Source organism: Chenopodium album, chromosome 23 (genome assembly GCF_948465745.1).
Source record: "Chenopodium album chromosome 23, dcCheAlbu1.1, whole genome shotgun sequence".
NCBI lineage: Eukaryota > Viridiplantae > Streptophyta > Magnoliopsida > Caryophyllales > Amaranthaceae > Chenopodium > Chenopodium album.
This window is the reverse complement of record NC_137856.1, coordinates 31,065,916-31,082,302: the sequence shown is the minus strand read 5'-3', so window position 1 is coordinate 31,082,302 and position 16,387 is coordinate 31,065,916. Positions and strand designations below refer to the sequence as shown.

The 16,387-nt window shown below is 33.2% G+C and overlaps 2 pseudogenes; both read right to left on the bottom strand.

Moving 5' to 3' along the window:
• Window positions 1–7,855: 7,855 nt before the first annotated feature.
• On the bottom strand, window positions 7,856–11,899 carry LOC145609452 (spliceosome-associated protein 130 A-like; annotated as a pseudogene).
• Window positions 11,900–13,838: 1,939 nt separating this feature from the next.
• LOC145608948 (calmodulin-like protein 3 pseudogene) lies at window positions 13,839–14,799 on the bottom strand (annotated as a pseudogene).
• Between the last annotated feature and the right edge of the window lie 1,588 nt (window positions 14,800–16,387).

Below are 16,387 nucleotides of genomic sequence, written 5' to 3'. Positions count from 1 at the left end.
GGATATCTTTAGATGTCTTTGCATCGTTCTTGATAGAGCTCCATTGATGTATAGTCACAAAAGAGATATAACTTGATTGATCATCAAGATCTGCAAATTTGTCAGACGAATCTTCTAAATTTGCACCCCTATACCAACATACGCGTAATTCCACAAATTTACCAGACGAATCTTCTAAATTTGTATCCCTGCACACACTAAAAGCAAACAAACAAATAATATTAAACCCTACATGGAGGAACTGACAAAACCCTATATGTAGTGACTGACTATGATCACCACATTGATGGTGATCTTTATTGGCCAAAAACATTAAATTAAAGAAGGATTTGGAGCTTACCATCGATAAAAATCGATGGCAGCCCCTAAGTTTTAATATGATGGTTAGGTTTGAAGAGAAAGAACAGATAAAATTTTAGGGTTTTTGAAGAGAGAGAAAAGTTGTTTAATTTTTAGACTCTTAATTATAATTATAGAATTAATGATGAATTTGTATAGTAGGACGTGATTCATGTGATACTACTTAGTCAATAAATCATGTGTCATCACTGTCATGTGACCCAGCTCAACTTTTTAATTAGGGTTTTTTCCCCAAGTGGTTGAATAGTTTTGATATCTTGTTATCGAAGGATCTTCTAATAATGCAATAATTTACTAATTCTTGTCTGAATCAGAATAAAAAATAAAAAATTTGATCATTTTATGAAAGTTTTAATTTTTGTTTATACTACCTATGTGAACAAACATCTATCATTAGTTATATATTAATAAAAATTATGACAATTTTCATATATTTGAAAAGTACATATTGAAACATGGAAAAAACTGATCCAGATCCGAGTATCCGACTTGAGACCCGATCTAGGCCAGATACTCGAAGGCAGTGGCGGATACATCATATAAGGGGTTCAAGCGGATCACAACATGATTTCCAATTTTTATTTGTACAAACGATCGATGCATTTTGCACTGGGAGGTATATAAACAAATTTCAATCAAGTCAAGGTCAAGCCTTGATCATAGCTTGCTTAACATCTTGCAAGTCATACATACGTGTTATAATAATATAATATCCTTAATGGAAAATCAAATACTCTTACATATCTTAGAGAATGAGATTACACGTACGACTATAATAATTGTAACAAAGGTTGTACGAGGCTAGAATCAAGGAGAGAATATCTGGGATCAATTCAATTAGTTAAAGTAGAATATCATATATATGTACGATTATGATATCATCAACAAGCTATGATCAACGATCGACCTTGACTTGATCAATCCTTATTGTTATTTATAATCATAAGTGTTGCTCGTACGCCAATTGTTATTGATATCACTATCACGTCTATCAGCAGGTAGGCCGGAGTACCCGATATATATTTATAATCATAAATGTTGCTCGTGTACCGATTGTTATGAAATAAGCGTTGTTGTGTTTGCATAGTGTCGATGGTAAAACACTGAATAATACGAAGTATATTGTATATAGTATAACAATTGAAGCTATATATATAAATGAAATAATAAATGAATAATAAATAGATAGATAACGAAATAATTAAAACACAAGAATTTACGTGATTAGTCAATTAGGCCCGTTCATAATAATGTACGAAATATTAAAGCTTTGTTAATCTTCAATGGAGGAAACAATAAAATGAGTGCAAGCTTAAGAGTTCAAAACTTTATTTGCTTGATATGTTAGTCATGTTCTCTTTATATAATAAAGATCAATAAGACTTTCAAAAGACCTAAATTATATTCCTTGGAATAGCTCAATTGATAACCCTAACAAACTAATGTTCTATCCAATGGTGATTTCAGTATGGGTTCAGTGGGTTCAGTTGAACTCATACTGAATTTGAGGAATTTTCGTAATTTAGAGATAAAACAAATTTAAGCTAAATAAATATGCAACTGCTAAATGATATTATGGATTGTCTGTGGTTCAGCGGTCAAGCGGGGTCTAATCCCATGCCAAACCCATTTTGCTTTTTTTATTTTTTCCAAAAAAACTGCACATTTTATATAGTACTACCCGCCTATTAAGGGCGTGTTCGGCAAAATATAGCTGTGAAGGTAGCTGTAGCTGTGGAGGCAGCTGTTAGCTGTGTAGGTAGATGTTAGCTGTCAACAAGCTGTTAGCTGTGAAGATAAAAAATTTAGATATGAGTATTCGGTAAAGTAGCGGTTGACTAGCTGTTACATATAAGAATCAATATTTTATTTTTAAAACTATAGATTAAATTTTCAACAGCTACCTCAAAAGCTACCTCTAATTTCAAAAGCTAATTTTTCTAACTTTTCACAAAAGCTACATCCACCACTAAAAGCTACCCAAACCACTACCTTACCAAACACTCACATTTTTTGTTAAGTAGTGGTTTGACCAAGTCAAACCACTAAAAGCTACCTAAAAGCTACTCAAAAGCTAACACCGAACACGCCCTAATTTCTATGATTGTTTTGTTGCTTCATTTGATTTTCATTATATTGTTTCTACTTTTTTATTAAATTTAAAAAATATGTATTTACTTTTTTATTATTCTTACACAATTACTGATCATTATTGGTAGTATATATCTAGTTAAGATTTAAGATACCATAGTATGAAATGGAAGGTGTAGATCTAATAATAGTAATTAACGGTATTGATCATCAAAACATTATAGTGGCTACAAAATTAGTGTGGTCATTGTAAAACTATCCTTATATACTACGGAGTACCCTGTAAATTTCAATAACTATTTTTGCTTCATTTCACTGTTTTTACCAAATATTTTTTTCCTTTTCATTAAAGTCAAAGCATGGTGAGTATTTTATTTTATACAATCATGCTTTTATTTTATATATCTTATTATATTCATCGATATATCGATCAAGTAGATTATCTAATGAAGTAATGAACTCTGAGAATCCGAACCCGTAATGGAAAAATCCTGGAATCGCCACTGGTTCTATCTCCAAGGCAGCTCGATCATAAGACGTGCTCCTAAGTCAACTCCTCTTCTTCAATGGATTTGAAGGCAAAATCAACATATGCACAATGCTATTCGTTTTTTAATAATAATACTTGTGGTAATTTTCATTCAATTCAAAAGATGTACTCCGTATTACATTAGCATATACATTACACGATTAGTAGATATGTGCATGCTCATCAGTTTTGTTGCACGATTAGTAGATATGTGCATGATCATGCTTTGAAGTGACGAGCCGGGCCTCGATTTGTTGGGTGGTAGGTGTAAAGTACAAGTTCAGTACTCTACGTTATTACCTTAGTACAATTTGGTTTTGACTATAAAACAACCAATTAAACATAATTTGATTAATTTCTATGTTAAACATAGGATTAAAAAAACTAATAGCTTCGAATATTAACTTTTATTATAATCTTGAAGGATAACATCCAATAATTCAGCCCAATTACAAGCCCATAAAATATCAAATCAAACCAACCCATGCCACAGGTTAAACAACCCAAACTGACCACGTGCTAAACAAACTCATTTCAACCCAACCCATTTTAACCTCCTACGCGACTAACACAAATCATAAAAAAAAATCAACTTATATGTGCTGATCCAATAAGAAAATAAGCCCATTTTGACTTAATTATTTCAACCCAATCTGTTTATTTATGAGAACTATGACCCAGCCAAAATTGAAATTGTGCACAAAGATCTAAAATTTTATTTAAAATAATATACTATATACACACTATTTATATAATCAATTACAAAACATATTTTATTACAAAAAAAAAAACACCAATAAAAAATCTTTAAATTATAAATTGGATAACTAATCTAAAAATGAGATATAAATTGCTCACCTCAATTTTGATGAATGACACATTTGAAACTGGCGGTTTTAATAGATTTCACATCAGTCACTACTCTACAACTGCGCTTTAAGTTGGAAAAAAAAGTTAAATATAACTACAAATATAAATATACATACAAAACTAACAATATGAGTTAATTAGTCATATAGGTTTAGAAATATAGTTGGTGGTTCGAAATCAGTTCTGTGAACGTATAATCAGCAATCACACATTCACGAAATCAAAACCGTAAAAAATGACAGATGGACAAATCATGTCAATCTAATTATTGTCAAATGATCGAAAGATTTTTGACGTTGTTCAAACCCATTGTCAGAAATTGGTAAATTAAAAATATAAGAAATTTGGTTAGTAGCGAATCTAGTTTATTTATAAGTACGTTCAATCAACATGAACAAATTGTAATAAATATATAATAAATTAACAAATTACGTGGAACTAAATTACGTGAAATCATGAGTAGATCTCTATTAATATAGAAATTTAACATTTAATATTCAATCTTAATAACAAATATTAATAGATTTTACTACTATTTTTTAAAAATATTATACAATCAAGTTCACACATATGCCTTGTATATTTTGTAAAATTTTCGTTTAAAAGTTCCGAAATTACATAGAAATTTGATCACAATATTTTAATTATATTTTTTTGACTAAAAAAATCATTATGTCAAACAATCAAATTTAGCTTTATTATAATTAAGGTCACAAAAACCTACCTATATTTGGGAATTTAGTGACCAACATACCAATTTTGTATGACACTTTTTCCCAAATTGAATTAAAAAATGATTAATAGTTTATTTTCAATGTTATTACTTTTTGGAGGAATAAAAATTTACCTCAACAAAATACTTAAATAGTTTGATTCTAATTTATTAATTCATTTCACATAAAATTTTATTGGAATATGGAATGAATCAAGCAAAGATTAATATTAATTCAAAATTAAAATCAAATCAAATTTGGTTTTTTTTTTTTTTTTTTTTTTTTTTTTTTTTTTTAATGACAAGCACTAGGTTATTTTATTGATACTAATATACTATACTCATCCCTTCACAATAAAAATAAAAATCCTTTTATATCCAACTTAAATAGATTCATATTAAATTATGCTATCACTCCATAAATTAAAAAGCCCTAGCCTTTTTTCTCTCTATTTTTTCTTATAAAGGTTCTTGTTCTTCAAAAAAAAAAAAAAAAAAAAAAAAGAGTATTTAATAGGCCTGAAATAGTCAAATTTCTCTGAAAATTTGGCTATTTATGACATTTTCCCTTTAGTTCTTTATGCTTGCGTTATTGAATTCAAGAAATCTACCCTCTTTAAAGGTAGTAAGTAACCTGTAACCCTATAGGCCTATAGTGGATTTGAGTGTAATAAATGCTCCTTTAGTGGACTTTGTTTTTTGAGTTCAATATGAAAGAAGTTGTTTTTTGGGTAAAAGTTTGTGAGGAATCAAGAAAGAGGTTAATCTTTCGATTACAATTAGACGAAAAGTTTCTTCACGACTACGATAGATCGACAGACCCCTTCGTCGAAGAATGCTGTAAATCAGAGCGATATGAAATAGGTTATGAAGAATGTACGATTTGAAACACGATCGTAGCTCTATTGGAATGATGTTTTTATTTGATTCAATTGTTATGTATTTATTAGATTTAAATCTCTTTGTAGATATTGTATGACTTTTTTTATATATATAAATCAATCTTTATTAAAAAAATGCTATTACTTATCAATTTATCAGCTTACGGAAAAAAAAAAAAAATCTCATGCATGTAACATCTTTCTATGCGCATAGGGCCTATGTATTTGGCATACACATAGGAGGTCAATCTGGGGTTCGGTGGTATATTTTTTTCTCTCTTAATGTTACAGTGGTACTCCCTCCATTTTTAAGTACTTGCTCCATTTCTCCATGCGTGGAGTTTTAGAAGAAATTGGAGAAAGTAATAAAATATAGAGGTAGTGGAGTGAGTAGAAGAATAAAAAAATTGTACTTCCTCCGTTCTTTTTTACTTGACCCGCTTTGACTTTTACACTATTCATCACTCCTCCTTTGATCGTCTTTTGTGAATAATAGGTAAGAAAAAACATATTCATGTGAGATATTTATGAATTCGTATTAATAAGTACTATCATAATATATAACTTTTATAATTTTTACTTATGGAGAATTAAAGTTATTGATCGTTAAAAATTTGCATTGGCAAGCGTGATAAAAGAAATAGGTCATGTAAAAAAAAAACAGAGGAAGTATAAGATAAAAGTAGTGAAGAGAATTGGAGGAGAGAAAAACATGAAATTAATAAAATATAATTTATGTTGAATCCACTAGGTGAGAGAAATTAATTAAATATTGTAAAAGTTTTCTAAATAAAGAAATGGAGTAAGTATTTAAAAACGACCGGAAAAAGAAAGCGGAGCAAGTATTTAAAAACGAAGGGATTATATTTTTGTGTACTATACATGTATAATGTATCATTAAAGTATAAGTTGTCTGAATGGTACTTTTTGCCATCATATTTTCCACCCTTAAATTTCCTTACAAAAATGTCATCCTATTTAAATGTCAAATACATAGGCCCTATGCACCAATACTTCTCTAAAACATATTTATTAAGGGTAATAATATATGTAACTTTTATGGCTTAATTTTTTAAGGGAAGTGCAACTTTAATGGCTACAAATAAACATTTCATACCTCTTCTTTTTTTTTTTTTTTTTTTTTTTTTTTTTTTTTGTGAATAACATTTTATATCTTTTATTTAATATCTAATTTAGAAATATAGAAATAAATAATAAAATCATGCGTTGTTCATATTTACTATTTTGTTTTCACTTTTAGCTCCTTATATCTACAATTTGTACTTGGGCCTTTTTTTTAAAAAAATTCTTCTTAAATAAAAATAGTTTAACAAACAAAATAAACAACATTCTAGACATACTAAGCTTTGCGCAAGGAAAGTAGGAAAATAACAAAACCATAATCGATTTAATCAGAGATGAATATTAGGGACGTGAGGAAGAAGATAATCATGTTTAATCCAATCACCAGAATTCATAACAACAAGCGGAAGAAGTATATCAATACGTGAGCCATTTAATTAGCCCATATTTTGCACCGAATTAAACTTAAACACCCATATCTCATTACCACAAGTTGAAATACATACTTAGAGATAACTGAACAAGTAAATTTACAGAGCATCATCAAACATAATCCTCAATCCCGTGTGCAAACTAATTGCATGATCCATTATACTCCGTAGGCCTAAGCATCCAAACTTAGCTTCTAAGTTCTAACCTATACGAACAAGAACAAGTACAAGTACGAGTATATGTTAAATATTGTTATAGACGAAAACTAATCAAAACTTTTCAAACCGGAAACAAGTGAAAGTAAGGTGAGGAGATTAGAACCGTATTACATGTGCAACTATGTAATTACTCCGTAAGATGCCTCTATGTTAACGTTGTTTTCTCCTACACTCCTACAAGGCACAATTTATGCACTTGCTTAACAGTTAACAGGATACCTTTCAATAATAATCATGTATCAATATCAGTAGTGACTACTTTCCATGCTTAGTGAATGTGCAACAAAGATCAAGCTCAATCACCAAAATTCCTTCTAAAAGGATACTTTGTTAATACTTGTATGTTTATTTTTTATTTATTATTTTTTTTCCTAGAATCTCCTTTTGTTACCTTTCCTCAACAGAACAAACTGATGCGAGTTGCAGTGCCGCTAGAAGTTGCAGGGTCTGTTTATATGTTATAATGTAGCAGAGTCATATAGCATAAATATGTGTAATGGAGAGATTAAACCAAGATTTCAAAACCATGTCGATCGATGTGTGCAAAACAAAGTTACACTTAAAAGTCTTACCTTCAAACAACATATGATACTTTCAGAGTGTTCTCATTGTAGGGATGAAATTAATTCTCACACAATAACACAGAGATTTGGAATACCTTGTAAGTGAATGAACTACCTCAAATTATTGTATTTCGGATTTCTTCAAGTTTCTTCAGAATCTCCACTGGACTGCTGTCCAATTCATCTGCAATTTTCCTCTGCATATCCATTGGAAGTGTAGCAAATTGCTCACATAGATCACCATCGATCACACCCTACACAATCATTCATAACATATCCACATTCATCAAAGAACTATCAGTTAAAAATTCGATCATAAAGACTTGCAGAAATTAACACCGAGTGCATAATTAAAAAAGATGGCAATCCCTTGCTGCTAAGAGGTCCACCCTCTAAGTCCTTCCCGCTAGACCAAGCAAATAGAAAGAAAAAGATCAGATCAACTACATGGAAAAACAACAGCGGATAAGGCAAAAATAAGAGCAGAATCAGGATGTAACAAATTAACCTTAACAGGAATATATGCAGATCTGTAAGTCATATGATCTCTGCCACACAAAGGAGGATGCTCTTGCCTCATATGCATCTCCAAGTGAAGAAAGAAGTCAGCATCATCGCGAGAGGCGATAGGAAGAAATGCTCCCACGCTACCCATCATAGTACCATAAACAATGCATTCTCCGCCACCAAGAGCGAGAGATGCCTTCTGCAAGCTTGATACTACATCGCCAACATGAAACTGGATGATCTCCTCCACTTTTTTGGGGTCTCCATTGAGCATACTCATCTTCTTTCGAGATTTTTTCCTACCAATTGAATCTTCTTCAATCTCACTGGAGATGTCTTGTGGAAGCTGAACAAAGAATACATTTCCAAACTTGTCAGCACCTACCATTGTATCGAAATCTATATGCTGTGATGCAGTAAGCCATCTAGGATAAAAATCATCAGCATCTATGTAGAGCTCGTTCTTGTCCCGTCTATAATTGCAATAATGAAATGACTGCAAAAACGACATAATAAACAAGTCAGACAAAATCAAACACTGCCAAGTCCATGCCAAGTAGAATAGAAAAATATGCACATTCGTGATTATGCAAGTAGAATAGAAAGTGAGCAAACTACAGCCAGACCATTCATATTAGCAAAACTTTAGAATAAATAAACAGCTTACCTCCTGCATGTCACCTACATAAATACGACCACCATAGGTGTGTATGGAAATAATCGTGCTAGGAAACATCTTGTTCTCACATTTCCTGAGCAGTCTCTTCATGCCCAAGTCATAAAGCCTAAGGACAGATCCTATCCCTGCAAGTAATCTTCCCTGAAGCTGGCCAAGAGCCAACGGGACATCATCGACTTGAGTCTTATGCAAAAGCTCCAGTTTTTTACCATCAACAAACTGATAAATGTGAATATATGCTGCATCAAATGATCTATTGGGGGAAAATTGGAGCGACTTAGCTGTTCCTACTGCGAGTAAAGTCCCATAATCCTTGCCGAGGAAATTGACAGTACAAATGCTAAAAGCAGCCTCATTATCCTGAAGCTCCAGACAACACATGGTTTCCTCTGTTTTTGGATCAAGGACTCTTATGCACGAAACCCATTTCGCTTTCTCTAGCTTTGGATAACCATACTGCTCATCAGATAGCTGACTGTCATCATCTTCATGACCATTTTCCATTTCAACATTACCAATGTCATCCATTCCAGTCCTAAAGCATTGCTTTCGTGCAGCTTCACGTTCTTCAGCGGTTAATGCTCGTTGATCACTCTCAATGATCACCAGAAGTTTTTGCTTGGGATGAAGCACAAATTTCCTAGGTGTGTATCTTAAAGGGACTGTAGTTTGACTAAATGTTTCACCAAGTCTCTCAATAGTAAATACCTTCAGTGATTCTGCATTAACAGCAATTACACCCTCTGCACATTGATCAGATGAAAAAGAGGCAGCAAATTTAAGAGTGTTGCTTGTCAGAGGTGTTAAGAGAAACTGTCCCTGATATATGTATCCGAGCCAAGGCCGGCTTGATAAGCATAGTACAGCATTTTGACCTCTAATAGTTATTGAAAAAAGTTTTGGGGCTTTAAGTCCTAAAAACCGGGAACGAATATCAGAAAGTTGACCAGTTACTATGTCCACAACTGTTCTACACAGCATACCATTTTGCAAACCAGTATTTAGGAAAAGATTGGCATGATGGCCAGCACCATCCTCTTCCCCTGTCGATGCTTGAACCTTGAGGAATAGAAGAGACTCAGGGGGCGAGAAAACACTTTGCATACTCAGCATTTGCATACAGTCATTCGGATTCAATGACATGATGCGAATAAGATTATCAGAAGTTCCAACAGCAAGGAAGCGGGACCTTTCCCTTCCTACTGGAACTGGGGCAATGTCTAAGCATACCACATCTCCTTGCATTTCGCATTTCTCCACTTCCATTAATTGACCAGTAATATCCACCTCAAAGTATATGAGCTCTCCCTCACTCAATGCAATGACAGCTTGATGACTGTTGTACCCGACCTTAACAATGGTCTTCTTTCCTGGGGTACTCCACTCGTTGATGCGCCCATCTTGCCTAATGTTCCTAATACCACTAGGATAGAACTGGATAAGAGAGTCATCACCCATCAAAACTACAGCAAGAGAAGGTGTAGTATCCAAAAATCCGCTATCACTTACTTCTTCAACTGTCTCACCAATCGAAAGTACAAGAGTAGCAGTAGCAAAGGAGACTACAACATAAGCATCAAATTCATCATTGGCATTTTTCTTGGCTGTCCAAACTCCATTTGGCACACCTGGAAGTGAAGAGGTAGCCATTTCCGTAATTTCCAAACTAGGCCTCAGAATCCTCAAAGATGAACGAGGACCTTGACCACAAAGAGCATATATTTGTGGAGTTTCTTCCTCAAAAAGATTAACCACTTTCATATCCATAATTGGCATTAAACTGTGACCTACATCAACTTTTACTAGGTTCTTAAGCCTCCTAGGTTGGAAAAAAACTGGTCGAAAACCTTCCTCAGTCTCTAATTCTATCATCCTTGCAGAGGAAGACTCTACATCAGGTTCATCTCCTATGTCCAAAAACTGATACAAAGCATGATCACCAAACTCAGAAGCAGCAAACAGATAACCAGGCTTAATAACACACATAGAACACGTTACAGGAATCGTATCAAAATACTTAACCTTCAACTCCGAAACACCCTCATCCCCACACTCCAAAGTGACCTTAAATACATCACCATACTCCGATTGCAGCAAAAAGAACGGCATAGACTTATGCTTAACAGCAGACACTTCCGCGTTCAGCGTGCAAATCCACCCTCCTAGGAATCAAACACCGAACATCCGGATGCCCTTGATTCTTATAAATCACAAAATTCTCAGCACACACTAACACCCCACCCGGCCCATCCCCGCCTCCAGGCACAGGAACAAGCATGTTAGCCCCATTATCAATAGGTTCAGACCATTTTCTCGAAACATGGTTAAGACCAAGATCAAGTTCATAGAATGTCAAATGTTTCTGAGCCTCGGCCGCAGCCTGCCCTGTACAATCCTTATCAACCTCACTATAATCCATCTCAATCGCAGCGAAAACCGGGTTATCAAACCCACAATCAACCCCACAAATAGCATAAGTTATCATACAAGACTTATGAGCCTCAATAGGAGATGAAATCGTCAATCTAGCACTTGAATCCCTATTCAAAACATACACAAACTTCTGTTTCTCACAAGCTCCTACCATAACAGCCCTCCCTTTCGGATCAACACCCGAAAACTGACCCGGAACAACCCGACGACAACCCGATTTCCCAAAAGTTTCCTGGTGAATTTTATCAAAAGAATTGGTAAATTTATTGTATTCTAGTATCACAATACGACCAGAATCAGAACCCACAACAATGTAGTCTTTTTGAGACCCAGTAAGCCGAAATTGAGTCAAAGAACGTATAATTCCGAAAATTTCGACGGAAAGTAGAGTATGGAGTTTACCATTGTCATCGACTCGAAGAAGGTCGATGAGTTTGCCACGAGAGACGGCGATTTCTGGGTTTTTGTCGCCGGAGAAGTTGCCGGAGATTGCGGAGGTTATGCCGGTGGTTTTTTGGAGGGTTAAACTGTAGAGAATCATGGTTAACTGAGAGAAAGGAAGGAAGAAACAGGGTTTTGGGGAGAGAACGAGGAAATGTTCAGAAATGATAAACCCTTGATTATTTGTAGGAAGAGGAGGATTTTAATTTATAGTTTTTGAGTAGTATTGTGTGGACTTGTGTCCGAACATTTTTATTCACTTGGTAATGCAAGAGCAATAATGTACTGAGTATGTTAGAACCTCAATGTCCATGGGCTTATTGGCTAAAATTCTAAATGGCCATTGGCACATACAATATATCCATTCGCTTATGTACTGGACCGTTTTCTCATAGTAGTATGCGCAAAACGATTTATCTTAATATAATGCTCGGGCTACCTTTTCCTCAAAAGATATGTCCAATTGCTTATTGTTGATTTTCATAACTTGTTGTGCTTGAATGGGATATGCATTCAAAATAGATGACCGAGTTTTTAAATAAATCACGAGTGATGGAAATATATAGTGTGCTATTTACTTTAACTGAATACTTAATAGTGGGATAGAGGATTTTGACCCCAAGTACTAACGCTAGTGCATAATTGTTTTCACTCAAATAATAAGATTGATGCGTAACTTGAACTACTAATTTTCAATAATTGTATTTAATTAACAAGGTAAGGGATGTAATTTGTACAAACTGAGTAAAAAATTGTAAGACTAGTGGAATGGTAAGCTATTTTTTTACCTATAATCAAAATTCTAAGCAAGAATAACCATATTAGCTTATTAAGTAATAAAATTGTGTTTTTTTTTTTTTTAAAAAAAAAAAAAGTAATAATATTGTAATTTGATGAAGCTGAGATTGTGATTGATTTTAATTGTAACATTGTACTCAATAATGAAGATTACGATAGAATTTGAATGCCTGATAATGAAGACCCGTTCTCCCAAATTCTTTTAAGTGCTGAAAAGTAGACTGACTATTGTGTCCAAAAAAAAAAAGGGGTAGAAGTGTGCAAGTGCCTATTACAGTATTACATGAAGTCAAAATTACACTAGTTGATAATGGACTGAGATGGACTTTTGCCAAAATAATGGACCATTTCAAGCCCATTATATAATTTAAGGTTGCACAGTGCATAGATGATTTTAAATTACTTGTTGCATAAATTAAATAATCCATTCATATCTGTATAATTACTTGTTGCTTAAAAAAAAAAAAAAAAAAAAAAAAAACCAATTACTTGTTGCTTGATATAAGGAGAACATGGGAACTATAATTAAACAATGTAGAAATGAAGAATTATACTGTACTACGTATTAGATAATCCCTAGTGCAAAACTGTCAAAAGAATATAAACATTAAAAAGGAATCAAAGAACAAAAGAAATTTCTAATATTCCTATCCACATGCATCTCTTTATTCTAGGATCGGTCCTTAATGAGTTAGGTTGACATTTCTCAATCCATTGATCTGATAATTAGCCATAATTGCATCATTGCATGTTTAATTAGTTAATATCCTTTACAAAACATGCATTATTGCTTCACACAACTTTTTGGAGCAAAATTATGGGAAAAGAAAGATTGATTTCCCAAGTACCTTTACAAGGCCTTTAGCTCTTGCTCCATTAAGCTAAAGCCTTCATCAACATGCGTAAATATATGTAAGATTTCACGTTTTTAATGACTAAATATATGCCTTATCAATATTTTGACCGGCAATAAAAATTGCAGAAGTTAAAAGCACGGATTCTTGTAGTGATCGATAGATGTCACATAATAACCACCTAACGTAATGACATTTCAATTCATTTAATTAATTAATTTCCTTCTAATACAATCTCCAATATTCAAATGACTCAAACTAACAACACAATTACTTCATCCTTCTTGTGATTTCATGATAAACCATCACAACCCACCCATTTCCAATCAAATCAAACTCGATCCGATACCTTGAGATCCAAGAAATCCGATGAACGAACTCATGATGTAAACACTAATTAATATCCAATAATAACAATAATCTCAAATCAACAAGAACGAACATTACACAAAGAACAAACATCATCATATATACATACACCGACGGTGCTCATTCTAATCACCACAATCAAGCAATAACAATGAAGAAATCAAAGAACTAGCTAGCTAAATATAGCTAGCAAATTATGTTCTATACTAGCTAATAATTAATTAATTAATTAAAAATTAATCAATTCAAACTAGCAAAACCACCTTGTTTCATCATTTTCTTAAACTCTTTAAAACTAACCATACCATCACCATCCACGTCAACTTTCATGATCATAAGTTTACAATCCTCCAAATTCCTCCCTTGGTTAAGTCCAAGGGAGCCTAAAACGGACCGTAACTCATCAACCGAGATGAACCCATCCCCGTTCTTATCGAACACGTTGAACGCCTCCTTCATGTCCTCCTCATCGGATTGAGCATCAACCTCATGTTCCATAAGAAGCGTGTATAGTGCCTGAAATTCTTTACCGTCAACACATCCGTCACCATTGACGTCGATTCGACCGATTAGTTGTGTAAGGTCGGAGTCAGGGATAATGATCCCCATGTTGGTGAGTGACTCACGTAGCTCCCCCATTGTGATCATCCCGTCACCGTTGTGATCAAACATTTGGAAGACTCGCATTAGCTCTACCGCGTCCATTGATTTTGTGGACGGCGGTTGTGGTTGTTGTTGTTGTTCGAGCGGTGGCGGCGAGGGAGAAGGAGGGTCGAGTGGTGGGATATTGGAGGTGGTGTGAGTAGAGTTTGTTGTGGTAGGGAGGAAATAAGAGGAAATGGGGGTGTTAAGAAGGGAAGGGAAAGAAAGGGAAATGGTTGGCATTTTTTGGTGGGTTTGTTAACAAGTGGTAGGTTTGAGTTTTTGTTTAGGAAAAATGATTGTAAGGCAAAGGTGTTATGGTTTTGGTGTCCTATAAATGTTTGTGGGGGTGTGAAAGGTGGAGGGAGGGGGGGTATTAAATTAGTGTGGTTATTTATTTAGCATTGAAAATCAAGTCAAAAATAAAATCAATGGTGAGTATATTAATGTATATGGTGTTGAGATGTGGTTGGTGGGTTTGTTATACTGACATATTATATATTGCGGATGCGGGATGCCAACTAATTTAGTTAGTGAATTGAATTCTTAAAGGTGTTATATATCTGAAATTTGAGATCAAGTTTTGTTTATAACATTGTCTTTAATGGCTCGATCTTTTTACGTCCAAGAAAAAAGATATAGTTTGTCTAGAAAAAAAAAATTATAGTGACATTATTATTATATATGCATTTATAATAATATATATTAGAAATAATATTATTATATTTATGTATCATGAGTAGTCATGTTTTAAAACTGTATTTGCTTGTCCTTAAATTTTCTTACAATAAATTCAATTTTTATGTCTTTGTTTCTATGAAGGTATATACGGTATCAGGTATGCCATCACGAGTATTATTATTTTAATAATATATATAGCTTAGCAAATAAATTAGTAATACAATAACATACTATGAGGAAATGAGTCATAGTAATACTTAGCTTTGAACATATGGTTCTAAATTTTCAAACACTAAATTAAGTATTATATAGATCGAGTGCAGACAGTCGTCTGAAATTTTTATTCGTCGCATTATATGCCTCTTAAGAATAAAAAATTGACAATCTAAATAGGTTTCTAGCATATATATTATTTATGGATTTTAGAAAACTATATATAAAGGTAGTAAGTAGTTTACAACAATTTATATGTCATAATCAATTAATTATCATCAATATACTCAAGATTAAGTTTGAAATTGCTTTTAATTTGCTTTTTCATTTTATTAAAATTTGATGACAGGCTTGCTAAAAAGTATGGTAATGGTTGCTGTCAATGGAAGGTATAAAACTCCTATAAACAAATAAAAGAAAACGCGTTGTTACAATTGTTAATTATTAAACAAATAAAGGAGGTACTATTATAATGTGGGGTCAAACCTTAGCTAATATGTGGGGATCATCAACAATTAATTAATATAATTATGATACTATTATGTTGTGATTAATGAGTTAGCTAGAGAGAGTGGGAGACAGAGTGAAAAGGTAGTTTATTATAAGAGGTGACCGTTGATAACGGATCTAATATATAGAGACGTTGGAGAATGTAACATGTAACCATTTTTAAAAGACAGTTGGTTTGGTTTTGGTTGAGTATCTACACTACAACTTTGCCGCGTGATTGGTGTTGGTTTTGACTGTTATAACCTCCTTGTTAGATAATATGCTAATATTATCTTGTTAATATTCTATAAAGATATATCTTGTGTAATTAGGTTTCTCATTCTAGGTTGTAAATCCTATATATATTGAATTAATGAGAATGCCTCCGGTGAGGAGAATTACACTATTCTACATGGTATCAGATTCTAACTAGGCACAATTCGTACTGTTTTGAGTATTGCTATGGGTCGAGATTGGCCCATTCATCAGTTGGATGTCAAAAATGCGTTTCTTCATGGTGACCTCAAAGAAACGGTTTATAT